This window comes from Leptosomus discolor, chromosome 1 (genome assembly GCF_034619465.1).
Source record: "Leptosomus discolor isolate bLepDis1 chromosome 1, bLepDis1.hap2, whole genome shotgun sequence".
Taxonomy (NCBI): Eukaryota; Metazoa; Chordata; class Aves; order Leptosomiformes; family Leptosomidae; genus Leptosomus; species Leptosomus discolor.
This window is the reverse complement of record NC_141391.1, coordinates 176,697,364-176,724,079: the sequence shown is the minus strand read 5'-3', so window position 1 is coordinate 176,724,079 and position 26,716 is coordinate 176,697,364.

Below are 26,716 nucleotides of genomic sequence, written 5' to 3'. Positions count from 1 at the left end.
AGCTCTTATCAGACAAAGGTAAAGTCATGCAAGGAAAGAGACTTCTAGAGCCATGTCAAATATTTGTTTTCAGACTGCAGTACTTCTCTTAGACTAGTTCTCCAGTGACGAACAATGGTAAACCCACTCTCCTGGTACAGTATGGCGCTGAGGATTCGACTCCCACACTTGCAAAACAACAAACTGCAGTTTATGCAGACTCACTGGTTTAACATCTAAACAATATCCTAGTTATCCCTTCTGTGGTCAAGAACAGTATTTGCTTTATGCAGCGTAAAAGTTCACAAGTTGCACTAAAACCTCCACCGCAAACAAACTGCCACCTCCTCCTCTCAGCAGCGCCCACACCCCATCGCACGAGGAACATGACTCCAACCCTCCTCCTTTCCACGACACGTCCCCACACACAGAGGAGCACACCGCGGCAAGTCCCTCAGGCAGCCATCTCCGAGGTGGGTCTGGAAGGAACAGCTTGTGCAGGGGGTGACAAAAGCCAGGTCTGGAATGATGCTTCTGCCATTTGAAGAGTCAAGTAAATCATTTGCAGGTGTTATTCACTACTTTCAAGGGGAAAGGAAAAATAAAAAGTATCCTTTAAATTTATTCCTAAAATAAATGAAGTATTCCCAACACAAGTAAAGTCCAAGCCATAGTCAGGTACCCAACTCCGTTTACCAGATCACTCGCTTACTATCAGCTTTAAACACATGAATATTAAAACAAACCTATATTCTTCTGACGCAGAATTCCTTCAATAACTGTCAATCAAAAGAGTCACCTACAACATGCATGCTTCCCTAAGTTCTGAAAGAACACTAAATTTAATTAAAATATTTTTTCACATGCTCAGATGAACAGTAATAGACCTGCACTTCCAAGTCCAAACTTTTAAAAAGCAACCTGCTGGTCTTTTAAAATAACCTTCAAAATACTATAGCTTCTGTTTCCAGACAAGCAAGAGATAACTCTGGAAGAAATAAACTGTTTTCCTTTATCTCAACTGAATAGTACTTCTGCAGTACTGCAAAACAAACACTGGGTGACAGGATTATTGCGCTGGCAAACATATGAACATACAGATAGCATATGAACCAGCGCAAGCTTAGATGCAACAAGAATGCTCTCAAATGGCTGAATGAACAGTTGAATGAAAATAAAGAGGAAGATCAGACACGCATATTCCTGTATTGTGTCACAGTCACTGGAACCTTAAGAACTTCCAAAGAGACAGATGAGGCACTTTTAGTGGATGAAGGATCAGCGCTGCACTCTGTGCTGAGGGAACAAGCTGAGATAAAACCCCACACCCACAATTAAGGGTGTGAAAAAAGTGAGGTTTATTTATTCCTCTCCTAACACCAGAAGTCCAAGCTACTTCCTCAAAACGAAAATCTCACTTCCCAAATGCCTCTTACCATCTGTCAAACACTTTTAGCTGCTTTCAGGAGGCTTCTTATGCTACTATATACATTACATCTGCAACAGATTTTCTTGTTGTAGAGTACAGATGGACTAAAACATTGTTTTATAACAAACATAGCAAAATACTGCACTGGATTTCAACTGTGTACAATCAAGAACCGGTTACTCTGAATAAAACACTTCTGACTAACGTATTTGCTGCTAATCGGTGCCCTATAATGAGCACTGTTTCCTAAGCATCACTTGCTCAGTTTATGGGGTTCAACACTGCACGTACGCTTTCCTTTTAAAGTCAATGTCAGTCCTCAAAACACCAAAATAAATAACTTATTTTTTTTCTACTTTCTGGTTACAATTAGACCTTCCAACATCTAGGAAACTTGTGAAAGTCACAGTAGTCTCAATATTTGCTCACACAAGCAAGAGGCTTACAAAGCCCTTTACATTGCTCCAGCTGTAAACTCTGAGCATGACTCTCCACTCTGCTTTAGTGGAAGTGCTGTAAGCAGCAGAGGGAAGGAAGGAAACCATTGACAAGCTGAAGTTAAACAGAGAGATTATCAACCTACTCAAACCACAAGTCAACAGCAAAAGAAATCACTCAAGCAGTATCCAGACACAGTCCTCTACAATGAATCAGCACCTTTAGGAAAAGGTTTTTTCTGTTGCTCTGAGGGTTTTTTGTTTGTTTGTTTTAAAAAAAAAACAAACAAACACCAAGACTGTGCCCTTTGCCTCTTGTTATCAAGAGAAATATTTCTGAACTGTATTACTATCAACTATGCGTTATAATAAAAGTTAGTTGTAAAGGCTGTCTAAGAAAACAGAAAAGCTTGATTAATTCAACATCATTATGACCATGTCAGGAGGGAAAAAATAACTCCGACAGTTCACTCAGTAAAGAATTGTTTGACATTTAGAAGCAGTATTTTTTACTTCCTCACCAATTCACCAAAACAGCCTAGGTGAAGACCTATGCTGTTTCATTTCCTGTAAAAACAGGGACTGTATAAACACCCACCTCAAAAAGCTTTCAGCTACTGCTCCCTCTTCCCCAACAGTGCATCTGCCATAGAAGCAAGATCTTCATTGACAGCATACTGTATTACGAACCAAGCTTACCTAACCAAGATTTTCACATTACAGTTTGGGGAAGAGGATCAACAACTTCTATGTCTGCACTGCTCCTATCACATTGCATGTACTGAAGAAAAACCCACGCTTTTAGGTAGCAAGACTATTCTGTTTCCCAGAAAAAAACTGCCACTATTTCTTCACTGAAGACCTTTTTCTGACTTCCTTCACAATCCTCCGGTTCGTTGAACACTAGAAGTCGTTTTTCTGTGTTTAACCATAAAGTTGAATAACCCAGAGCTTAGTGTAGGTTCCTTAAAATTAAAAAAAAACAAAACAAAACAAAAAAAAACCCCACACCCACCAACCAACCAAACCACACTGCTTGGCCCATTGGTAAGTTTTAACTATATGATGACATGTAATTTCTGCCACAAATCTATCCTCCACTCTGCAATAAATTATTTGACAGACAGCCTAAAGTGACTGAAATTTCACAGCATGGGGAGGGAGAAGTGAGAAAAGCCCCTTCGAAATCTCTCCTGCAGGCTTCAGGAAACAGAAGTTGTTGGAAATGCAGTGGGTGGGCAGGTGGTAACACAGCAGTCAGTGAAGGGATGAAAGCCTAGTAACTGAGTCGACACAGTTTATTAAAACTTGGCCGAGTGCTCTGTGCAAAGGTTTACTGGACAGAGAGGGAGCTGTGACACAACCTCACAGAATACAAGACATGCATAGTTTCTTGCACTAGGTCATTGCACAAACATTTCTTTGAAAGCGTAAGAGCAAACAAAAGAAAAGGGGCAAGTACTGCATCACCTAAGACCCTTCTTAATCACTTGAACAGAATTAAAAAGAAAAGCAATCTAAAAAGCAGCAATCTTCAGTAAACTCTTTTCCCCCCCACAAAATCACACACCTCTCTTTTCGCAACTGGTTTCAGTTTTGAAGCAGGCTGCATTAAGTTCGCATCTGGGAAGGAGGGCTCTACAGCAGAAACTTAGAAAGCTGTATATTCATGAAACAAATTACTTCAAAGCTCAGGAGTTTCTGATGAGGAATTAGCGCATGGCTGAAACAACAAACATCCGCAGAAGTTTGCTGGGAGCTCTAAAGCGAAACAGCACACAGAGAATTGCACCAGTCCCTTCTCCAGCTACTTGACAGCTGACAAGTGAAATCATGTTCTTCTCTTCTCTGTGTGCCCCCCGCCCCCCCCCCCCCTTTCATTTAAGGTTACTACTATATCAACTCCAAACTCTTACTAGCTGGAGAGCAGACCTGACAAAGGCAAGCAAGGAGCAACACTCCATACTCACTTCTCTTACTGCCCATAACATTTGCTGTGGAATAAAAACTCGGTACCAACCACCGTCTTTTCAAAACATCAAAAATTAGGTTGATATTAAACAAGCATCAGCAGGGCCTCAACTGTGTTAACACTTAATGGATCAAACAGATTTGTATTTTGTGTGACTAAGCTGAAATGACTGAAGTTAAGAAAACTTCCAGATGAAAAATCAGAAGTTCTGAAAGGTTTTGTGTCCTCTGTCACAAGAACTCTCGTTTGTTTGGACAGCAGTTCGCAAGCAGCAGTATCTCCCGTTAGAGACATCTCCAGCGACACTCTGGAACTGAGGGCTTTCCTCCTTTAGAAAAGGAATTCTACATGGCTTTTCTATAACATATGATTTGTGAAGACCATTATTTCAAGGAAGTGTCTGAAGCTCATCTGAACTGTCACCGAGTACGTTAAGTGAAACGCCTTTCTCTTTCGGAAGCGTGCCATTTCTAAGGCCTGCTAACAAAGGTACCGAAGAGCAGCTGGCACCAGTAAGGGACTAGTGACAACAACGGGGCTTTGGGGTTCCTTCCCCAGGGCACCGCTCCGTCAGAAAACCGTCTTCCCAGGGCGAGGGGAAGGAGGTTACCGACACCCAAGCGGCTCAATTCTAACCGCACTCGCTGCTTCAGCCGGCTCTCTCCGAACCGCGGCGTGCGGACCCCCGCGGCCCACGGTGCAGGCACGGCACTTAACAACAGCCACCCGGTCACGAAGCCGCCGCCGCCGTCCTAAGCCGAGATGCGGCTTCACGGGGCGCCCGCCGCTCCCCACCACCGCCGAGCTTCACCGCCCCGCTAAGCCCCGGCCGCGCCGCCCCGGAGCTCAGCAACAGCCGCCCCCCAGAGGGGTGGTCGCAAGAACGAGGCGCCACCGGAGACCCCGGGGGAGCTTCCAGCACCCCCCTCCCGCCCAGCAGCCCGCGGGGAGGCGGCACACGGCGACACTCCGTGACGCCACGCCACCTCCTCCTGACACCGCCGGCGGGGATCCGAGCGGCATCGCGACCCGCCGCCCGTCCCTCGGCGGCTGCGGCGCTGCCCCACGCCCCGGACCCACCGCTGCGGCACGGACGGGGGCTCCAGCCCAGGGCCCGGCGGGGCGGGAGACCCGCACCCTCCCGCCGGGCTCTCTCTCACCTCTCCCCGCAGCCAGGTCCGGCGGGAGGCACGGCACGGCACGGCACGGCGCAGCGCGGCGGGGCGGCCGCTGCGGGTACGGGGGGGGGGGCGGCGGCCGGGACCCCTCCCCTCCCCGCCGCGGGCTCCGCCTGCCGCGCGCGGCACCGACCGCTCCTTCCCTCGCGCGAGCGCGCGCGCGCCACGGTCCCCCTGCGCGGACGCCCGGTCGCCGCTTGATCCGCTCATCCGCCGCGGCGGGCGCGAGCGCAGGCGCGCGCCCCGCCCCCCCCCGGCGGGGCCGCCCCCTGGGCTGCGGGGGTGACGTGTGCGCCCCCCCGCGGCGGGCGGCCGTCAGCTCGGCCCTCGGGGCGGCGGGCGGGCTGAGGGGGGGGCGGGGAACGAGGGTCCGGGGGGCGCCCTGCGAGGATCAGAAAGCACGGTCTGGGCCGGCGGTTGGCGTGGCGGGGCCGGCGGGCGCGCTGGGAGGGGCCCTCGCTGTGGGGAAGGGCCGGGGGTCTGTGTCGGAGCTGAGCTGCTCCCGCCTGAGAGCCCCCCCTCTGCCGGCGGCACTGCTCCTCCGGGGGGGCCTGGGGACTGGGGTGCGGCCGCAAACGGCAGCGTTGCGTTAATCATCGAGCGTGGCTTTAAGTAATAACGTAGGCAGCCAAAAAGTAGTGACGACGGAAATGAAATACTCTTCGAACGACACCCATAAATCCGTGAGAGACGTGCTCGGCGACTGACATACCAACGGGAGCCCCGCTTTAGCGTTTGGGGTTTTTTTTTTCCATCTCAAAATGTGTCCCCTCCCAGCACTTTTAAACATAGCCTTGTTCATGGCATTTGAGCTTTATCGGCATGAATGTTCTGTGTGAATGTTCTGTAGGCGGTTGTCTGCGTTTAGCCTGTCCCCGGGGCCAAACTGTGACAGTCGCTCTATCACCCGACGAACCCTCACCAGCCAGGGAGGGGAACTGGGAAAAGGAGAGTGGACCCATGGGTAGAATCGAAACAAGTTTAAGGAAAACACCACCAATACCAACAGAGATGTACAGAGCTATACTCAGGCAAATGAATATCCAGTCATCACAATCAACAGGAGAGCAGTCCTCAGGAGCAGGGAGAAGCCAGAGGAGAAGAGGAGGAATCCCACAGGAGCTCCCCTTCCTCAGCAAACCTTCCCCCTTTACAATGGCCATGAGGTTATGGTGTGGGCTACACCTGTAGCTCACTCAGGTCAGCTGTCCCACCTGACTCAAAACTGCTAACGGCCTGCCTAGCGTGGCTGGGCTGTGATTCTGTCCCAGCCAAACCAGGACACCTTGGTGATATGAAACAACTGTGAGCGGCTCACATATCTTACCACATTTAAAATAAAATCAGTGTGTACCTCAGGTTTTCATCACCTGCCGGCTGACATCACTGAAAACAGTTGCAAGAAGCTGCATAACTTTTGGAAATGCTGAGTATCTGCTTTCCACATATTTCAAGGCAAAGGACTGACGGCACACCCAGAAAATGCCTGGCGCCTTCAGCACTGACCTGCTAACTAATGACGCAGAAAAGTTGTCAAAGGATTAATGTCTCCAACTCTGAAAATAAGCCTTCTAGCTCAATCTATTTTTCATAGAATTATCTGCTGTGCCTCAATTACGCAGCAGTGTCGCTAGGAGTCCATTATCATGTTCTACTCACAATCTTTTCATTCTCTTCCTTGAAAAATCTGAGTTAATTAAAGGGATGAGTATTCTTTCCTCAGTATTTTTTTCTTTTTAATACTTCTGTAGAAAGATGCGTGTATATTCCTGACTCTGGAAGATTGCTTTTTCATCTCAGCCATGAGGTGTAAAGTGTTGAAGAATACAGGGAACAATTTTGGTTTTCGTTATTAGACATGAAGTGTCTGCGTACCAAGCTTTCTATAATTAAACAATACTTCTCCCTTTCAAAGAAGGGCCCTAGGATGAGATAATTCACTCCGACAAGAGTTACACTTGCAGGCTTTCTCGCCGTAGAGCTTTAATTCACAAGGCTGATTGTGGTCCAGCGAGTGGACCGAGCCTAGCTTTGGGAAGCAGTCCTGTTCACGTGTGCAATTCGCGACTCATTCATGTCTTGCCTCGTGACAGAGCAATTCTTTTAAAGATGTTTTCAAGGACACCGTATTTCGCACTTTCACACTTTGCGAGCTCCATAAAAAACATGGAGTTCTTCAAGTTGTGCTAAACACCCGTGGACAGGTCACGGTTCCAGATGTACAAAGTACATCTGTGCTACCAGGCAGTCATGGGCAGCTGGGAATTGGTTCACTTGGTGAGTATGCCTGGTGAATCCATATGACGCTTTGTGCTTCTCCTGGAGGTTGCCGGTGAATTCCTGTTGCTCATTCCTTAGAGCGCTTTCCTAGCTTTGTAGGGGTCCTGTGTTCCTGGCTGTGATGGAAGGGGGAGCTGGCAGCACACCAGAAGAGCAATAGTGTGTGGAGGCGCTCAGGCCTCTGCTCACGTGGCTTAAACTGAATCTCCTAAGTGCTGAGGTTTTTATACGTTGCACGAAGCTGAATTACGTGACAGAAATTTTGCATTAAATGACCTCTTATAGGGAAAATGGGGGGGGGGGGGGAATGGCCACAAAGTATCACATTTTCAGGTTTGAGAACACAGAGCACTGATGAGTAGTGGGGGTTTGTACCTCACTCCTTAGGGCTGTCAGGTGGAAGAAATACCTAACTGTCACCACAAATACAGGGTCTAGGAAAGCATTTGCCTGCCTTGTATGCATCACTGCTCAGGTATAAAACAACAGGAGGTCCACAGGTAGTAGGGAAAGAATGATCTATTTTTCCTGTAGGAAGGTACAGCTACCAGCCCCTATTTATGTGGGGGTGAGGAAAAGGAGGTGGAAACTGTTGTGTGAAAGGGGAGAAGCTCTGTTCCAGCTTTGAAATGGGCTTTTAATTAGGGCATATTTCCAGCCCCTTTAAAATAACAGGGATCCAGGTAACTTGACGTTTGATGATGTCAGGGAACAGCAAGAACAGGGTTGTTCCCTAAGGGGAAATGAGCTGGCAGCCGAAGTGGATAACTTGGTTGGCAAGGCAGGGACCTTGCTGTCCAGGACCCACTCTCGCAGCACCTGAGGAGGACAGACCTAGAGACAGAGGTCACATTCAGCCAGGAGTCCAGATCATAAGGCAATATCAGGATGAAGAGCGAGATCCAAGGTGAAGCCAGGAGCAAAATCTCTCAGCTGTGGTCAGGATCAGGTCCAGTGACCACCAAGGCAGAGCCGTAGCACTCAGAGCAGGCTGAAGTCAAGCCAGGAAAGTCAGTCCACAGGTTGAGGCACAGATCAAGAGTTGCTATGGCACAGACACAACTGAACTGGAAAGCAATACTCTTCTAACACAGCTCAGGTGAGGACTGAAAGCCCAGGGCTGAGCTTAAACAGAGCTCCTGGGCCCATGGGTGTAAGTAGAAGCTGCAGGTGAGGCTGCTCAGAGCCATTAAGGCTTATTAGTGCACTCAGGACCCACAAAGAGACCATCTAGTCCTTTTCTTCCTTACAGGATAAAATTTGCAATAATATGTTGAAGCAAGACTTTCACCTCAGTTACCTACAGCTGCTCCTTCCTGACTTAGCTCTTGCAAAAGCAAGGGTGAAATGGTGAGCAGAAGAGCTCTATGCTGCACGCTAGACGTGAGGCTCAGCCGCAGGCAGGAACAACCTCCACCTGGAGCGTGGGAGCTTCTGACAGTGCTGCCATCTCACGGTTCCTTCTCAAGTTCGTGTGCTCTCTACTGCGTGTTCAGAAAAACAAGATAAAGCACTTTAGAGTTGAAGGTGAACAGCAAAAAGGCAGAGCAGTTTTGTTTTGTGGTTGCGCATATCTTTGCGGGCTGTGATTAAGGCTGGTAGGTGCTATGCTAATACAAACAAGCTCGGTTCAGAAAGGAAGATAAGAAAATTTGCATTATTCTCAGGTAACATGCTTGCAGAGTCGCTGGAGGATTATTCATTGTAATCCTGCTAGGTGTTATCTTATTATCTAGTGGTAACACATACCACATGGGGTTTTACTGGTAAAGGAAAACAGAAAGACTGAAAGCAATAGCAGAGTCTGAAGTAAGGTGAGAATTCCGTAGTGCTGGCAAGGGAAACTTCTGCACACATCCCCCCCTTTTTTTTTTTTTGTTTCTCTGAAGCGGATAGTATAGCTTCCTGCTACATCTGCAGGCACAGACAGCTCTGAAAATTAGAAAGAAAAAAAAAAAAAACACCCAACAGAAATAAACTAGAAATATTGTATCAAAAAATTAATATGAAAGATGCAGCAGTTTTATATTTTCAGGGGAGCTGTCCTTTCCTTGCTCTTCCTGGAACTTTCAGCCTCCCACAACTCTCAAAGAGAACTGAGGCTTTTGTTTTCAGCTTGAAAAAAACCCTTTTTTAACAAAAATTAAAATTGGGCTCTTAGTTATAATTGGTTATAATTAAAAAGCAGCTGGGGTTGGGCAGAACAGCAAAAGACATTTTAGCTGAATGTGCACTTAAAATGGTTTTAGCCTCTTCCAGTTTCAGAGGTCCTCCGTTTCCCTCTGCGGGACAGCCTTGGCGCTGCTCACAGAGCAGCCAGCTCTGCAGCCACTGAACGCTTCTGGCCTCACTGCGTTGATCTGCTCTGTTTTGTGGAAGTTATCTGCATTGTGACACTAGTAAAAATAAAATTCGAATTAAAATTTAAAAGGATTATTATTTGGTTGTAAGTACATTGTTCATGAGAGAAGACAGCATTTAGTAGCAGCCTTTTTATCACAGAGTTTGGTAATGCATGGCTATTTTAGAATAAATGTTTTGAAGCTTTAAAACTACTGGCATTACTAATAACAGTTTGAGTTTCTGATTTGAAGTCAGCATGGTTGTACTAATTAGAATTAAAAATAAGACGACAATATTTCAACTTTGATTCTAAAAGCTGTGTGGCAGGTGTCTGAAGTATTTCTAATTTACAGTACAGTAATTCTCATTGTCTTCAGTCTGTTCACAGTTACAAATGCTATCCTTACGAAATTACTTTTGTCCACAGTAATCGATAATTTACTCTAGTCATTCATGGCACTAACATTAAAAAAATGAAAGCTTATTTTTCCATTGTTAGATCACATTTTTATTTTATAAGATGCTAGAACTACTCATTCTGTCACAGGCATTGGCACTCCAGAATGCTATTATGTATGTTCCTCCTTCCTTTAGATCTGAGCTTGTCTCTATGAAATATGTCAGTCCTGCTCTTCTGCATTACATTTAGTTATTTAGGACATGATGTTACAGAATTTTTAATTCAACTCAGGCATTTTTCAAGTACCAGCATATTTTTATTCTTTTGCATCCCCAGTGTTCAAGTATTCTTAGCCCTGATCTGGTTTGTCATTTTTTCAGCTTTCAGTATGCTCTTGTCTGACGAGTCCTCTTTAAATATCTGCTGTATCAGCTCCTATGCTGTCTTGGAAAAGCTCCTTCTCCCTGTGTGTCTCTTTTTAGCCTCCAACTTTCACATAGAGAACCTCGCATTTCTCACGTACAGTGAACTGAGCTTGATAAGATTATATTTAGCTGTATCAGTAGGATTTTAATCCAATAATCCTGCTGAGACAAAGTTCTTGGCAGCAAGGAGACCTAATGTACCTGTTTCACCTGCCACTTAGCTTGCATACCTTTGCAGTCAGTTTTCTCAGAACTCTTTGTATTAGCATTTGGCATTGTCAGGAAATAGATCCACTCTTGGACTAAAGGGTAAATGTACATAAAGGATGTAAAACATTCCCGTGTCATATAGCATGTCAGGTCTCTCCTGGGTTTGATATAATCCTTGCCAATGATGAATTTCTTAACTCTCATTATAAGGCACTCCGCCAATACCAGATGCATCAGGCTTAACTGGCACCATCAGACTAGCTCTTCCCCAGGTTTGAAACATTTCTTTTTGTTTTGGGAAGTTCAGATTGGCCAGCATCTTGGAGGAGAGGAGGGGAACAAAGAGGGAAAAGGCGAGAGGCCCCAGTGCACTTCTTAGCATATAGTTATGTCTGGTTGACAGCAATAGTGACTAAAACCTGTTCAGGCCAGTTGTTCTGAATCCAGATCTGAACTTTGCAGTTGAAGAGTATAGGGCTGGTTCTGCACCATCACGTATAATTGGCAGTTGTTTCTAAGTGGAATTGTATATTATAATTCCTCTGCCTGAAAACAGTTAAATGATTAATATCATCCCCATCTAAAAAAATAAAAATACAAGATACTTGCTGCAGAGGGAGAAACTTCTAGTCTTTGTGATGGTATCACAGAAAACCAAAGTGAGTTGCTGAACTGGACCACTGTAAGGTTGAGATCAATTTAAGTTCTTCTCAGCTTGTTAGCCAATGCTGAGGGGATGGGATTTTTGCAGGTGCTGCATATAGCTCTGGAGTGTTTGGTCAAAGTCAGCTCCACTGCTTCCAAGGGTAATTTTATGTCAAGACTGTATGGTGCCAGTCTTTTCCTTGTCCAGGACCTAGAGGCAAATCACAGTGACTGGGCCGTCACAACTAGATTTCTTCCCAGAACATCTACTGCAGAAGCACCGCTTCATTGTGAAGTTGATGAGCCGTGGCTAAAGGCAAAAAAGCTGGTGGGCAGGACCACACCTAGGGGACTACATGGTGGTAGGCTTCTGCACAGACTATCCCACCTGCCTGACTGTTGTCATCCATATGTTGTTTTTTCAGATGGATATTGTGACCAGGGACTCCTACCTGCTCTTAACATTTGTCCCTCACTTATCTGCCACCCCCTGAATCCAAGTGGTAGGATGTTACAGTGGAAGGAATATAAGTAGTCCAGCACTTACTCCATACTTGCATGGCTTGTCAAGAGTGTAAGGCAGCGGCTTTTACAGAGATCTGTGGGATTGCTGGAGTACTGTCGTGTACTGGTTTTGGCCCCTTGTGACTAGCTGTTGAGATCAATGCTTTAGTTGAAGCAGCCACTGCAATTGACCCTTAGCAGATTGCAAATTAAAGATTGTGTCTTGCCGTGAGCCTCCCTCCTCACCCTTGATTGCTATCTTGATTCATACCCTTAATGTATGTAGTTTTTATGTCTTTATATTGTATATCCTTAATGCATAATCCTCAAAGCATATTCTATTTCCAGGCCTCATCTTAACCTTAAGTAGGGTTGACCAGGTCTTGGTTCCTTCATTTTCTTGGTAGATAGCTAAATTCACTTAGCTTGTAAATACTTGGTCTCTAGCACATCATTACTGAAAACAAAACTTAAATATTCACTTTTTGTGGTGGTTATATAGTCAGTGCTTGGGGGATTTTGTCCAAAAAAAGTCTGCTGTCACATTTGATTTTCCTCTCACAGACAAGCATTCATTAATTCACTGAAAAGCACAGGCATCTCAGAGTTTTGTTAAGAATTTTATTTAGCAGTAGGGCAATTGAATCAAGACTCCATCCACCTCTGCAAATGTATGTTGTGATTATGCGGTCTCCAGCCTGTCAGAAGCTTATGAAACAGTTTCTAATCAGGGAAAAGCAGCTCAGGCAATTTTCTCTATTTTGGCTCTTGCACCACACAGTTCCTGTGTTTTCTGACACTTCATCCTGTCATAAGAAAGCCTGATGCATAGAAAACTATGTAAAAGAAACGCATCCCGTGTGTTTTTAGGTCCTTTCCATGTTAGGCAATGCTATTTTTCATTCTTCACCATGTTTTTGTTACTTTCTTAATATGTTAAAGGCCATATTCTCACATCTGGACCTCGGCAGGTTGATCTTGATAAGCTGAGAGGAATGCCCTTCATTTTGTCGTATGTTTAACAGCTATAAACATCACAAATGGAATATGATGTGTGTACTCACCGTTGCCCCAGCTACAGGAAACTTCTTGTCATTCCTCTCTTCTGTAACTTGGCTGCGTACAAATCTAGTTGGAAGTTGCCTACATGGCTCTGCATTTCTGTCTCGTGAAATATCTGCACTGTCTTTTCCTTTTAGGTTTTATCTGTGTGAGTACAGCTGTCATGAAAATCATCCATGAGCCACAACCCAGGAGTCCTGAGCCCTTTATTGGTTTGCAGAAGAGAATATACGCCTCCAACGATAAGGGAAATTCTAGAGACCAATGGAAATCACAGTGGCCACCTTTGAAAGGATGGAAGGGGAGAAGACAGCCAAAGGGAATACACTTAGCCTACTTTCCCTTCTTAGAAATAGACAGGGATAAATTGTCTATGTGCAAGTGCTAGAGGATAGTAAGGTAATGAGCAACAGCTGGCATTAATAAAGCAGAACAAATCATCTCAAATCACCCTAATTTCTTCTACCTGAGGAACTTTCTGAATAGGAGGAGGCCAATGTGATACATCTTGAATTTAGTATTCCCTTAGTAAGCACAAAGAAACAGTCTAAATACAACATCTGTAAGGTAGGGATTACTCTTAATTCTCTGGTTTGAAAAACAGAGAAGTTGTCAGTGGCTCCTGTGGGTTTTAGAAAAGAATTAAGGGTAGCATGTCAGTATCCTTAATTCCATGTTTCCTATTGAAATAAATGTGAACGTTCTCCACTAGTGGTAGTCATGCTGGCTTTAATTTTCCTCTATTGTTAAATTTAAAGTGTGGAAAGCAACAACCTAAACTGAAAAGAAGTTAGTCTTGCACAAGTAGCACACTGGGCAGGTGTTGCTGTGAAAAAACAGACTTTTGAACAAATAAGGATCCAGAAATGCATCATAAATTTAAATTTTTTTAGCTTGAGTAGAGGGTCTTTCCAAAAAGTGTAATGCAGTGGGATTCATAGTTACATCATCCAACTAGAAGATTAAAATGAAAAAACTTTTGAAAGTTTCCAATAGTATACAAAAATCTAGTGAAGCTGGTAAATGTTCTTGCTACTAAGGTGGTCCTTGAATTTTATTGACAGAACAAAATAAATGCTGCTCCCTCCCAAAAGGAACTCCTACTTCATGAATGGTATTTCCATATCTATGCGGGTCAAGGTGACATCTGGAAATCAGGCATTCAGGAAGGTGATAGCGTTTAATCCCTCAGTGATGGTTCCAAACAGACCTTTCTTAGCTGAGTTGTCATTATTGCTGATTATAATAGTAGGTCTAATGAGCAATGTTTATACTGTGTTAATCAGCAGCACCAGTCTCCATATCATTTGGTAACTGGCTTGCCTATATGGGTAATTCTGAGAACACAGGAAAGCTGGAATCTAGCCATTTTTTCTACAGCTTTTGAAGGTGTATGATATTGAAGGTGTTAATCTACTCAAAGAGAGATTGTCAGTGACTAATAGGACCAATTGCTTTCAGAATTTTCTCCAGCAATTACTTTTCACATGACCACTAGTCAAGGTTCAGTTGGTTAAAAAATGTCTTGAAATGATTTAAAGAAGAAATCATTGCATAGTTGTGCTCTATTCCACATTCGGTGCATATAATACTCTCTAGCCACCAGTGACATTTGCAGCAGTTATGTTTTGATCATGTTTAAGTGAAGCATCCTTTGTCTGGCAATGTATAGGACTGTCTTAAGATTTTAGGGGAACTAAAAATGGTGTTAATCATCCAATTCACTGGAGGTTTTTACTCTAGTTGGAATTAAAGAAAAAAAAAACAAGTTTGGTTTCATGTGGTCAATGATCTAGTAAATGCTTAATAGAAAAGCAGAATTACATGTGCCTGATGCAAACAGATGCAGTTATTAAGCCTTTATAACAGTTCAGAGTGTTTAATAATTTCTCCACAACAAAGTCCAATGGAAAACAGAAAGATACATAGGAATCCACCAATCTTTGTGTAACTAAGGCAGAAGAAGGCTGGAATCTGCTTAAATATTTTGTTGAATTAAGGTCTTTTGCTAGCATAAGTGAAGCCAATTTCTAGTAATAAAAATTTTCCAAGAGAGGGATGAATAGAAAAAATACAGAGAAAGACCAGGAACATCTGCCTGGCAGGTGGAGCTGCAAAATCCCACATAGAAAGTTGGCACTGTATTTCTTGTTTTGAACAAACTTGACGATATTAAATAGAAATGTTAAAAAAATATTCATTACTCATTTTTCGCTTGTATAAAGGCAACTTCATGAAGTCCGGCCTGTGCACAGTGTTTATTTGCTAAAGGAAAGCATTTGCACAGTTTCGGTTGTCTTCAATAGCCGTGCAGACGTGATTGAAAAACCCACTGAGGTTGGCCATTTTATGTTATTCTCCAGTGGACATTTCTGACCTGATTCTGCTCTGTGATACTTCCATACTAGAGAAATGAACCCACCTCTTCCAGTTGAGTTGCACCAATGGGAATGGGTGTAGATTCAAGCTTGTTGCATCCAGAAAGCTGAAAAGCAGAATTTCAGGATCTGATCTTTTCTCGTGAAAGTTTTAACTTAGCAAATAGCTCCATTAAATGATGCTGCTCATCACTAAAAGTGGCTGAATCTGAGCCTAGAGGATTACTTCTAATAAATTGTAGTGTTTCTGAATGCTATACAGCCTTCATAGGTAGTATGACTGTTAAGTCAGTGAAGTCTAGAATAAAACAGAACAGCAGAGGGAGGCATAAGAATAGGCACAGGAGAAAAAACGTGGAAATGAGACCTGAAGGCAAATGAGAGGAAGAGAGCCTTCATGACAGCAGGACAGTGAAGGGCATGGCTGCACAAGTGGGAGGGGGAGAGAATAACTGCAGACACGTACCCAGCCTGTGAGTCTCAGCAAAACCAGCCCATTGCTAAGATCAATAAAAAAAGTGTGTGTGTGTTGCGGGGGGGGGTGGGGGGGTGGGGGGGGGGTGGGGGGGGGCGGGAAGCAGTTTTGAACTTCCAGGAATTGCAAGGAGAGGTTGGGGGCTTTTCTCTTCCTCCTCTTACAGGCAGAACACTGTCAACTCAGGGAATTTTTACATAATTTACTGCCAGTTAGCACCAGCTTCTGATTGATGGTTTGGGTATTGGGTGAAAAAAAGAGAGAGAACATAATTACACACTTTAAGAAACACCTTTTATTCCCCAGGCTCCACTTTGGCCAAACATCTCTCCTGCTCCCATCCTAGTCTTCAGTTTCACTGCAGGTCACGCTCGTTCCAGGGGGAGGTGGAGGCTGGTGCGTGATGGCTGCTCTCTGTTGCTTTTCCCTTCTCTCTCCTTCCCCTCAGGCCTCACTGGAGCTGCATGTCCCCAGCAGCATCTTCCTTGATGTCCTCAACTGTAACAGAAGTCTTAAACACCTTTTCTTTCTGGTGAATTCATGGTTTCTTCTGGTACTGCAAAAACGGCTAGGCAGGTTGTTGGTGCAGTTGCCGATACCATTAGTCATGTTCATGAAAAAAAAAAAAAAAAAAAAGTTGCTTTTAAAAAATTTTTAAATTGAAAAATTCTAAAATTCTACTAATTACATCCAAACCAAATCCAGGTATAATTGTGTGTTTCCGCCCCTAAATTCCCTCCTCTGTCTTCCATCAGGTTCAACTCTTGTGGCTGCTAAAAGCAGCCATCAGCCTAATGATGATGGGGTAGAGACTGCCTCTTGCTAAAACCTTCTGCAATGTATGGCTCCATGTGGCGCAAACCAAAATCAAGTCAAAATGCTTCCAGGTACTCTGCCCTGTCAGGGCACTCACTTGTAAAAAATAATGTAATCAAGTGGTAGCAAAGTTTATTTTTGTCCCCAGAAGTCTAAGTTTTTTCTTGAAAAAGAGAGAAAGTTCTTCTTGCTTGACCTTCTTTCTTCTGTCTCTGCAAATCACGTACTACAGAAAACATTAGTTGTGATACCAGTCTGTGAGGGTGGTGACTGGTTGCGAAAAAGCCTTGCCTTCTTAAGCAATCTTAATCTAAAGCCCCAGAGGCATGAAGCTTTTTCCTTCTTCTGCTTTACTTGTGGAGACCTCAGGTGAAGGACAGTCTAGGAAATCCCTTTGCCATTAGTACTAAAAGTGTATTTATTTCTTTTCTTGCTGAGTTGGCATCTCAGTGCCACAATGTCTAGCTTTAAACTCATTTCCTCAATGTCCCAGCTTGATCAGGATTTTTTAAGACGTCACTGAAGCTTTGTCTACATCAGTGAAGAGATGTTCTAGCTCTGGGCCCTCCCTTTGTGTGTTGAATTATGGGGCAAATTGTCTCTAATAAATTTCTGCATTTGTTTCAGCACTTTCTAGCCTGCAGTTTTTGAGAGCCGTAGGGATGCACAGCAATAGTCCTCTCTCTGTTTTGAGTCCAGAACTTAATAATATTGCTTACCCAGATCCATGGGCCAGGGGCTGAGGGATAACAAAAGGAGGTTGTCAAAACTTTCCATCCTGAAGTGCTAAAATAAGACCTCCGTCGAACGTCTGACTAAATTCAGTGGGGCCAGGGTTTTACCCGTATCTGGATGCCATGGGATTTCTCCTTTATACTCCTTTTACCTTTTCTATTTTTCCCATGTGAAAAGGTAGTTGTTAGGACACTGCTTTTTGGGAAGAATGTCATGACAAATTTTGCTGTGTGGATGGACAGGAAGAACCTTAAAACACTTGTGAGCACTTGGAAGGTCTCATTTGATTATTTCCAATTCTAATGCATCAGCACACTGTTATATTAAACCTAATGTTTATATCTTTTTCTAATTTCGCTTTTCATTGAGTGTTTACTAAAGCATGAACAATGTCTGTCCATAGGGGGTAGACCTTATCCTGAACTACAAGTCCAAATAACATAGTGTTTTGGTACAGTGTGAGCCTTGTCTGAATTACTGCAATTCGGACCCATCTCTAATGTGCATAAGAAAAAGTTTTGAAACAACACATGCTTTATATGTCCTGAACTGTGGCTTGGTAGTCTTTCAAAATAATATGTGCTCTATTCCACTGCAGAGTGCGTTCACATGTTAAAAGCAATATAGAAACATAAAAATGTTCTCACAATATCTATATGAGCTAAATAAAATATCGTCTTTTTTCTATAGATGCAAATACTGAAGTAGAAATTCAGGGGATTTGACTGAAGTTATAGAGGATAAGCATGCCAGGATTTATGACTTTGTTTCTCAAACATAGGAAAACTCCCCGAAAAGACCAGTATGTCTGGGAGTGGTACGTTGGGGTATCTTCAGCAGGAGCTTCCTTCTTCAGCAAGAGACTGAGGTAAGCTACTCTTCCCAGGGAGCTCAAAATCTCCATTGCAACTGATCTTGACTACATTTCCATTATAGTTCCCTGCTGCTTGCATACTGAAGGCTCCTCTTGCTGGTGTCAAGCCCGTATATAATGAATGGACTGTAGGATCAGTGTGTAAAGCTGCAGATGGCTCCTGTAAACACTCTCACTTATCCTCTATTCCCAACAATGCATAAATCACTAGCTCCATCTGCTTGCTATATCTTTCAGCATCTTGGGTATCGTAACTCAGGAGGTGGCAGGGAAGCTCGTCTCAAATTGCAAGGGTTTTGCCAAAAAGCGCAAGACACTGAGTTTAGCCCTCAGGAAAACCCGTGCCTCAGCATTTTGCTGATCACTCCATTGCAGGAAGAAATGCCTGCTTTATTTTGTACTCTTACCAAGGCAGAGAACAGGCTGTTTGAAAGCCTGGGGTAAAAGGCAGGATATCCTCTTTCACTGTTTTTCTGTGCTTTACAGTGAGAGGGAGTGATGACGAGCTCACATCCTGACAGATTTCACCATCATTCTGTTTGGCCTGGAGTCACTTGCATTCACCCCTGTGCTTGCCTGCTAACTATTAATAACATACTGTCAGAAAAAAAGGATTCACAGCTTCTTACTCTGTTGCTGGTAATAGGAAGCTATTTTCATGCTGTTTGTTAAGTATTTTGGGCTTTGGCTTGGATTTCTACAATCATGTCTAGAATAAATGACATTAAATGCAGCTTGATTGTGCAGCATGTTGAGTTTTGTTCAAGGAAATTTTTACTTGGAGGTGGAGTGCTAGACACCAGGTGAAGGAAGTGCCTGAAATTGTCTCGCAGAGAGCGAGCAATATGGGATGATGCAGTCAGAGAGAAAAGGCTATAGGAAAAAATTAGGGTGAACAGAAACCTTAGGGTTTGGGAGGAAAAGAACTTGTGGGTGAGGGGAAGACATCTGTAGATGGAGCAAGGGCAAGCTGAGTGGCTGTGAGAGACAGTGACTCTAACTTGCTGATTTGGTAAGGGTGGGCTCAGGTGAGAATTTTCATTTCTACTGATGGGTACATTTTTTTTCCTAATTAAAAAGCTTTACAAATTTTTAATGATGGTTACCTTTTGAACATTATTTCAAAACTGAATGAACATTTCCAGTGTCTGAATGTTATTACTAGCATCTGTTGCCTTTAAAAATATCTCTGTTTTGATCTTTGAAGGCACCTATTGTTTACTTACTGTTGCTCATTGTTTACTTATCCCCAGGGCAGGTACGTCCTCTTCACTGTGTCAGGCAGGAGTCCTGATCTGAAAGAGTAATTGTACTGGCTGAAGACTGCGTCTTGCCACATGTATGCAATGAAACTAATCAGCACAGGCACCTTTCTCTTCGTCTTTTCCTGGCTCTTACTGCATTTCTCAAACCCGGTGTTCTTCTAACAACCATTTTTGGGGATGTGTGGCCCTGTATGCATAAACCTGAGCAGTGTTAAGATTCCTAGGTGTCTGAAGGAGCGTGTCTCAAATAGCCAGATTTGAGACAAGGATATACTTACAGTCATTTCACTTGCAGACCTATAAGAAGAAAAACATTTTTCTCTAACCTTGATTTCCAGAATGATGGAACTGGTAACAGTGGGTTCCCCAGAAGTGTTTTTCACTATTTTGATCCAGCATATCCAGTGAGATATTTCAAGTCTTATCCATACACAGAATTCAATGACATTTTCAGAAATTAATTATACCAGTGCAGGCCAATATGTAGGTAGCCAACAAGTATGTTGATTTTTCTTAAGCTGGTTATCCAAGCAAATAACTGATGAAACAATGTGGGTGTCTGTATAGGGGTGTTACATTAGATAAACCAATTTAAGTCATAATTTAGCTGAAGTAACAGAGGTGTGTCTGCAGGCAAAATTCTAGTGTGTATTTTCTATCCTCACTCTTTGTTACTCAAACATCATAAGAATTAGCTGTCCTAATTCTTCCAATTTTTTTTTATTTCTACAGCTTTCCTGCATCTCCTTGCAACACATTAGCATCTTATTACTAGATATATGGAATTTAAATGATTTACGACATCACTTTCTGACACTCCCTGAGAAAATCTATGACGTTCTTGTGTAGCTTACCTTATGTATACCAAGGAACCGATTTTGGTGCAAACAATATTATTCTAGAATTTTTTTTTTCAACTCTTTATGTGGCTTTAGATTAGAAGAACCCATTTCCATTAGAACATAAAACATTAGATCAAAAGATTACAGCATTATATTCCTTTCTAGTTGTATGATGAAAGGAAATTATAATCTACAGCAGGGGGAACAAGCTTATAACAAGAAACATGTCCTGCCTAATGCCCAACACATTTTAGTCAGGCTGAAGTTTATGGTAACTACCGGATTGCTGCAAATGTGTGGAACAGAAATCAGTGGAGGCGCATCTCGCAAGTACCATTCCAGGCTGTATATCTCCCAGAGCCCTGGTTCCCTGTCAGCTCGTACTTGACTTCCTTTATGTAGAAAATTCCCTGGGAACTCAGTGATCTGCCAGAGTTGGATTATTCAATCTTTGGATACACTGCAGAACGCATCTTTTTCTTTCATTTTTCCCTGACTCTCCGGGAAGGAACAAGCTGTGGGCTGGATGGATTTTCACCTTTTCATAGAAAGAGTTTTGGATTGTTAGACAAGGGTTCTTTTACATAATTTTGTGTTATTATTCTAGGTATAAGATGCACAGAATTTAGAACAAAACCTACTGGGTTTTTTTATGTGGTTGAAAAGATTAATATATGAGATCAAAGATATTTTCACTGCCTTCCTGGATTTTTATGTGCTCCTTTTGTTTTACTGTTTCATAATGCAGACAGCTATATATTAGGCCATAAATCATTCTGTTTCTTTTGATGCTGTTACTGCAGACACCCAAAGCAGAATAACAGTGTTCAGAATAGGGTCACTTTGCTTCTGGTTTTCTTGCTTTATGCACAGTAGAAAGAATAAAATAATATTTTTTAAACCTGTGACTTGCAGAGTTATGGAAGAGTCAGACTCTTAAATAGTATGTCATTATAAATAGTGTTTAAAAACTGGGACTCTAGATAAGTATATGTCAGACTTCGGGGTTGCATTTTGGGCCTAAGTAGTGAAACTGAGGGAGAATGGGGAAAAAACTTCTCTGCCTGGCTTTCTGCTGGTTTTTCTTATGCTGCATTGTAGCACAAAAGCAAGATTTAGCTGGAAGAGAGATTACCAACGGGATTTACATGGGTAAAAGGGCAGATACAGCTGCAATAAATGTCTAATACAGCCAAGCTCCCAGTGACCCCAGCAGATCCATCCAAGAATGCATTCATGGTGTCTTTGCTCTTGGGCTTGCTGTAGGAGTAAGGGTGGTGCTGCTGGAGAAGTCGAAGAGGGCCATAACTATTGCTCTGGCTCCTACCAACGCATCCATCAAACCCCTGGCAGTTGGAGCCAGGATGCATGAACAAGCTTGTAGGCGAGTATGTGTGCTTGCACGTAAGAACTGGTGTCCTGTGTTTAAAGTAGGATGTAAACACCATGTGCGAGGGACAGCAAATATGCCAGCCTTCTGTTTTCTTTAACAAAGGTGTGGAATTTAATGCATTAACATAGATGGGGCCATCGCCATAGTGTGTTCATTCTTCAGATAACCTGAACTATATTGAAACAGATAGCAGGCTGGCAGGACAGACAGAGAAACTGTTATCGTGCTTTAAACACGTAATGGGCACATGCTCTATACTGGGTTGGGGTCATGAAGAAAGCTGGCTGTGAAAAAGATCCCAAAGAGCTGGATTCTGGGTGAGATATCTTGTTCCCCAAAGGCAATCAGACCACGTTAGTCTTCCACAGAATTCCTTTCACTGCGAGGGACAGGTAGTGCATGGGTTGGCGCTACCTTTGCTGTGTGCTTCAAGAGGAAAAGGTGGGCAAACTTTGCAGCAGGTAAGGGAGTGCAGGGGCTTCTGTTTGTTTTCATACGTAGATGGCCTCTAAAGCATGAAAAATTATCTGCTGTGGTGAGTGCTTTGCTCAAGCAGCTCAGTCCACCTGCAATACTGACCAGGATTTGAAGAGCTGGCTCGAGCCTTTCTGTTCCCAGACAGAGGCATGGGTAGGATTGTTGGTCTTGCTTCCTAGGAATAACCTAGTGGGAAATTGCAAAGTGATAAGTAAAGAGCTGTGCTGGACTGAAGCACTACTATTGGGTTAATTTGCTTATATTCTGTTCTAGTTGGCATGAAAAGCCTGCTTTTCGGGAACATACTAGATCAAGTCACCTTATACCTCAAGAAGTAATAAAAATATGCTGAAGCAAGCTTTTTTCTCTACATGCAGCTTCTAATTACTATAAATTAAGTAAGGCTGTGTTTGTCTCACTGCAAAACAGCAGTGGGAGTTAAAGAATAGAGTGAACATCTGAGATATCACAAAATGACTTAGCCAAATTATTGTGCACACGGGAAAATTAAACCATCCTAAACTTAAAACAAAACAAAAAAAAAAAGAACTGGAACAAAAATGAGAGACGAGCACATGAGGTGCAGAAAGACGAGTAGTTACAGCTGCAGGAACCAGAGCAGATTTTCTTCTCTCCAGCAGATGGTAGGATTTTCTCAGCTATGAACAGGCAACAGCAAGAAGAATCACTCGAAACCTAATCTCCAGGCTTTTTTTGACTTGCAGATTCCTAAAAGTTCTGGTGGAGTTAAGGAGATCAGTAGATAACAAAAGCTGCTGGAAGAGATGTTACCTGGCAGGACTGCTAGCAGTAGTCCATGTAGCTCAGGTTTAAACTACAGCTGAATTGTCATAGCTTGTCCATAATATGTATGAAAGCCCACAGTGTTTTTCCACATAGCTTTGACATGCAGTTTAGGGGGATTAGATAAGAAAAAGTGCCAAGTAGAAGGATATTTCAGCTTTTGAGTTCGAACTTTTAAAACGATCTGAGCTCTTCTGGGTGCGACACTTCTCAACATTTGTTTTCAGCCACTGCTGGTGGTAGGATACTGGGCTAGGTAGATCTTTGATCTGACCCTATGGCTGCTCTTACGATTCTTTGCTATGTTACTTACTCTAGTAAATTATTTAAACAATGTGAGGAAATAAAATTTTGCCACAGGTGTCATTTAAGTCCTTGTTCACCACTATGTGGTGAAGGAGCTGGTAGATAAGGCAGCAAGGTTTAAACTCCAGGCATCAATACAGGTATTCTCTGTATGTCTTTTGACAAGTCACTCATCAGTCAGTTTTTCAGCTTTCTACCTGCAAATTGGGTACAATGACCTCAAAAGATAAGGATGTATTCTTTGGATTACTTTGTCTTTATTAGGCACTCAGATACGATAGAGAAGAGTTCGAATGGTGGCGAGGAAGATGGACTGTAAGCATGAACTCTGTACCCGAATACATCCTTTTAGCTAAACTTTGAAAAAACTCCTGAGATCTCATCTTCTACCAAATGCTGCATTTCAGGTTTGCTAACAGTAACCACTCGCTCTTGTTAAAATTATAGATAAGCTAAGTTTGATTTTTTCATTTTTATTTCTTTATTTTAAGGTGTTCATACACTATAACCCTACTGGTACAAATCTAAAGTTGCAAAATAGACTTAGGTCTACTATCTTCCTTGTAAACAACGATCTGCAGGAGTAACCTGCAGAAGTAGGATAGATCTTTTTTTTTTTTTCCTAACCTTTTCCTACTGTTTTAGGTGGATTTCCATGTTTAAATTATTTTATTCTGACTTAACTACCAAAACCATTACACTCATTTCCTAAGTGGAGTACTTTTACCTTCAGTAACAAAAGCAGGAGTGATAGGACCACAGAACACAAATGGGTTTGGAGAGGTGAAGCTCTGCAAAGCAAGAACAGCTCTCCTTCATGGTACAAGGCTTTTGTCTGTAATTTCTATTTTGTTGTTGAAATTGTTGTTTGGGGGTTTAGAAACTTCACAGAATCATAGAACAGCCCAGGTTGGACCAGTTTCCTCAACCAGTGGGAACAGCAACAAGTTATCAAGTACTCACGTAACTTGTGTCAAAGTTGTCTCTTTCTGTGTTGTTTGATTTCTATGAAAAATAAATAACATCTTTTCAACAACAGAAGTATGTGATCAAATTTTCAGGGTCTAGTTCTTGCACCTTTCTTATATGTTGTCCTATTCTGCAAGTCAACCCATTAGAATTGATGGGATGACTCAGCAAGTAGAGTGCCATCTCCTGCTCTCCTACCAGCTTCTATGTTTTCCTTAAATTGTAGCCCAACTGTGAAATGCTGCAATGAAAGATAATGCTTCTGTCTGTGTTCTCTTAATACAAGCAGAATTTAAAATAGATGGAGATTCAAGAGCGTTTTCCTTGCTCTTCATGAGGGTAGTAGGAGAGGATTGAATGCAGTGTGGTTCTGCATGAATTCATGCATTCTTTTCAAAATCAAGGTCAATGGAACAGAGAGAAAGTCACTTAAAAAATCAGCTCTCGTATTTTTCTTGTTCTTCTGATGAGCCGGTTTAGACAAGGGTAAGGAAATACTAATTCATCTCTACAGATGTGCAGGTTTTATTTATTCTCCTTGGTCTCTGAGTGAACCTTACTCTGTGTCTTTTGTGCAGGTTTAGAATTTGTGGATTAGCAGAAGTGCGGGTTTGCCATAATACTTCCCTGTATTAGCAACTTCTGAATAGATTGATAGTCAACCATCTGTCATGGGCATTGTTTACAAGGTGGCCAAGTTGTTCCTTCAGCTCTAGTAAGGTAAGAGGCCCTGAATAATTTTACTGCTGCTTTTACTGTGATTGTTCCCAGCCATCTGCAGTCCCTGGAGCATCACGGATATCCCCAGAGCTTCTAAACCTATTTTCCATCTGTTGCCTTCTCACCTACAGCAGCACTAATATGCCCCAGAAGATTTTGTTGCTTTCACTGACAGTTTGGAGCCTTCTGCTGTGTGCTGGTGCTGCTGGGAGCTGGCAGGCAGGCAGCAGGAATTAGTGGCTTCAGAGCCCTGCAGATTAGGGTTAGGCTCAGAGTTAGACCATGGTCGAAGGCATGTACTTGTCCTGGGAAATGAGAAGCTTACATACAACCTTAAGGTTGCCACCAGCACCTGACACCTGAATGTTCAGAGCTGTTAATATGATTCCGCTCACCATGTGTAGCTGGGCAGAGGGCAAAGCCTTGGTTCCATTTTGATGTACTTGCTGGTCAGGGCAGCTGACCCAGCAGATAAAAGCAATTTACGGTTGTGCAACCTGGAAATAAGGAGAAGGAGGAAGGGTGAAAGTGAATTTGCTATGTCTTCTGGACATAACGATCTGCAAGATGGCCAGCTATCCTCTCTGTTGCTCAGAACCAGAGCTGCGAGCACAGTCGACCTGTCTGCAAGGGGCAGGGGGAGTGGAGAATTGAGGGGGGTAGTTTCTTCTGCTGGAGGGAGTGTGGAGTGAGATTTGAGACAGGAAGAAGCTTTCAGAGCTAGCAGAGGGAGTGACTTGGGAATAATACCCCAAAAATTAAATAATATCTGTTGCTTCAGTGATCTTTCCTCAGGCCTGGGATACAGTCTTAGAATTTATTAATATTTCAGCCATGGGTAAACTTTGGTAGTTTATGGTTTCCATACAGGCACTCCTTTCCTCAATGCTTCCCCTTGTGAATTCTGTACCAGCCATATGGTGAGACACTGGAGGATGTCACCGTACTTCCTTTTCACCTCTGTTTCTTTGCCACAGCTAGAGTCACGTATCCAGGTTTCATAGAGAAATTGTTGGTGACACACAGAAAGCAGCATTGGAATGCTCGTTCACATTTTTACCCAGGTACTAAGGCATCAGTTATTTCAGACAAACAGTTATTTCCTAATGTTACTTTTCTCTGTAAATGACTGCAGGAGTTGGGATATTATGTGATTGTGTTAAAGTGATGGGATGGCATCCCATATCTCTGTGAAGGAGAGAAGAGCTGTTTTATGAGTGAGTCTGAGAGGCTGTTAAAGCCTATCATAGGAAGGAAAGAGGCATAAAGAGGGAGTTACTCATCCCCAGCTTCAGAAGCCAAAAATTTGAAAAAGCAAGAGTAAAGTGAAGCAGAGCAAAATTCCTAACAGAACAGAGCTGAAAACGGTGTGGTAGACATGTGTTACAAATCTTGTGCTGTAGTGACACAGCAGTGAATGCCACCACCCCAATTTGATTCAGTGTCACTTTGGGTAATAATCTGGCCACTCGTGATGATCTCGAGAGCCTCCTTTGGCTAACACCAACATCCAGGTTAGCATGTACTTTACTGAAGGGACCCTTCCATTCAGCTGAACTTAGGAAGAGCCAGGAAGGCATGGAGACTCTTCTGCTGCCACTTTTCTGGTCACACAGAAGTTCCCCATCCTGGAAGCCTCACTTGCATCCATGGCATGAGTGAGTGCTGCTCCATACTTGCTCTGTCTCTGCCTCTCCTGGTGAGTGTGGCAATGCTTCCTACAATATTGTGATAGACAGTCTGAGGGTGAAGATAGTAGGGAGATGATCCAATCTAGAAAAGCTTCCTGGTCTTCCTA